The sequence below is a fragment of the Epinephelus moara genome, chromosome 11 (genome assembly GCF_006386435.1).
Source record: "Epinephelus moara isolate mb chromosome 11, YSFRI_EMoa_1.0, whole genome shotgun sequence".
NCBI lineage: Eukaryota > Metazoa > Chordata > Actinopteri > Perciformes > Serranidae > Epinephelus > Epinephelus moara.
The window spans coordinates 13408284-13411321 of NC_065516.1; positions in this window are offsets into that span (position 1 = coordinate 13408284).

Sequence of the window (3038 nt, forward strand, 5' to 3'; positions counted from 1 at the left end):
TGGAAGTAGTTCACAAATGTGTTTCCTCACGTCAAGAAAAGGTTCAGGTAGAGTGTGACAAAGAAAGCTCTCCCAGTTTTAAATGCTGAAATAATGAAGCCACTGTATATGGAGATATATTTAAATGTGTGCATCCACTACCGCAGCGCTGCATGAGTTATGAGATTGCCTGATCACTTGTCATGGGCTGGCATAAGGGAATGAGGCATGTGTCATATCTTGTTTAAGCAGCCTGATGCAGTGTGTGTTTTGGTGGATGGTTCACAGCTACTCCTCTGCCTCTCATTGCGGCTCATGTTGTTGAACGGTCCCTCCCCCCCGGCTGTTAACTGACTGGGAAAGTTTCCCGCCGGATACCATGACGACGGCTGGCATCCGCGCTTTGCACCGCAGCAAATGGAGGTCATCTGAAGAGACAGCACCCTTACCTCTCGCCGTCACCGCCGCTGCTGCCATGGCTACACGAGCCGGGCAGACTCTCACAGCCCTCAGCCGCCCCAGCATGCAGTTCACCTCTCAGCAGGCTGTAGCCGTGCATCCGTTCCAACGTACATATGCTCATACAGAGGAATTCAGGTGCCAAGAGACTAGCGCAGCATGTGCTTGCATCTCTTACAAATCCAAGTCCTTGGGGCTTCACATATCCAAGTCCCTCCAGCTCCATGTAGAAATCCACCAGCAAAAAAAAAAAAATACACAAGAAGCTGCTTGCAAAGAACGAGTTCAGCACTCCTTTCTTGGCAAGTAGCCCGCAGCACGAAATGATCAAAACACATTAATTATTCATCACAAAGTAAAGATTCCATATCTCTGATGTGTGTGTGTGTGTGTGTGCATCAATAGGATGTTTTAAGATGTGGTTTCTTTTCCTCATCCCCTCAAAAGTCCACAAAGTTTTTTTGTCTTTGTGTTTTGTCTTTGAGTTTTTCATCCCTGCTTGGATTTTCTCAGGTTATACATCAAAAGCTGTGATCACAAGATCTGAGATATGAAACTAGACCAATCTATTTTGCATTAGTTTGGTGTATCTTCTCTTTCTGGTAAAAGCCTACCACGTCTTACACACATCTTCATGAATGTAAATTATTTATTTTACCATTTAACTGAACTAGAAAAGGCCTCACAGTGCTCTCACATGAATAATCTTCTCTTTTGGTGTCAGCAGTGCTTGACTCAGCTACTGTGTGTCATGATGTGACTGTGTGTCTGGTGCTGAGGGCTGTAAATACCTGCAGTTGGAGGGCTGTGATGGGAAAAAAAAAAGAATAACACTGCAAGAGACTGTGCAGTGTTATTCTTTTTTTTCCCCAAAAATATGTCTGATATTTTACAGTCGAACACTCTCCACTGTGCTCGACTGTAAAATATCAGACATATTCACGGATTTAGTGAAATCAGGTCGAAGGATTTTGATTTAATTCTCACTGAGTACATTTAAACGCACACAATGGTCCAGTTTTTGCCCTTATTCTGAAAGAGACAATATTCCTACTAAGCTGTTTACATGGCCAATGAAAATGAATGCTCCACTAATACTGTTGCTGTGCATATCAGATTAACATGCCCTAATGTACCATTAAAATACATTAAAATACAGGAAAGTAGACCAACTGAAGCCACATGTCATTTTGCTTCTTTGCATCAACATAGGATTTTTTCAGTGTACAATCAGGACTTGTTGGACCGTGTGCACACAGTCTCCCTCTTTCATTCCTTTAACCACCTTTTTGAAAAGGTCGTGTTGAGATATGTGCACATATTCAAAAACCTGTTGACATCCAAGTATTTCATAATGTAAAAAGTAGGTGTGTTTCTTCTTCAGACCAAAAATGTGGGCTTTCATTTGGAAAAAGGCCTTAATCATAATATCCAATAGAAAATGCTGTTTACATGGCCGTATCAAATTCAGAATATTGTTATATTCTGAATAATAGTGGAATATTAGCGTGAATGTTTAGAACATCAGCAGCAGTAGAAGGGGTACCCAGATGCTTTACTTCGGTAAGAGCAACCTCGGAAGCCATTGGCGATCAGTATGGTGACGATAAATCTCTGGGGGCACTGGCCAATGTTTTGTGTTCAGTTGTAACCAGCGGCTGTCCGGGTTAAAACTTCCTCTTCCGTGAGTGAGTCACTTCGACTGATCCCTACAAACAGATCTGTTTGTCATCACCAGGTCATCAAATACCAACTCTTTCTCATGCTAACTAGCGTTCATTCATTTCATCTTCCATAACTGCTTATAATGCTAAGGGGTCGCAGGGGTGCTGGAGCCTATCCCAGCTGACATTGGGCGAGAGGCAGGGTACACCCTGGACAGGTCGCCAGACTATCACAGGGCTGACACATAGAGACAGACAACTATTCACACTAAGATGTACACCTCCAGCCAATTTAATATCAACAAGTAACCTAGCCTGCTTGTCTTTGGATTGTGGGAGGAAACCAGAGTGCCCAGAGAAAACCCAGGAAGGATATGCAAACTTCGCCAACCAGTGAACCATGTGATATTAAAACATACACACACACACACACAAAAAGAAGGGCAAGAATAAATGTATGGGTCCATAAAAACAAGACTAATCCAGGAGACTGCAGTTTGTGTCTGGTGTTATACCAAAGGTCAATGTGTTTTTGATGTAACCTTACTGTTGAAGTACGGTCATCGCACACTGATGTCCCTCATGTAATATAACAAATATACTTATTTTAAACCAAAACATGATGTTTTTGCTAAACCTTAAATGGATCTGTTGCCTTAACCTAATTGTAACCATTTCACAAGATTAACCAGGTATTACAGTGTGTTATAGCTGTGCATCACATAAATACGCTAAAGGATGCCTTGTGCAACGCTATCAGATGCCGAGGGGTGTTAAAAGTATAAGGAATAAGAAAGCGTTGGATATCTGCATATGAATGCAGACTAGGGCATTAACAGAAAAGCCGATTTGTCGACGTGTCGACGTCAGTGGCACAAGTCGACACCCCCCGGGAGGAGTCGACAAGTCGTGTGTTTTTTCCCTCTCTCTCTCTCT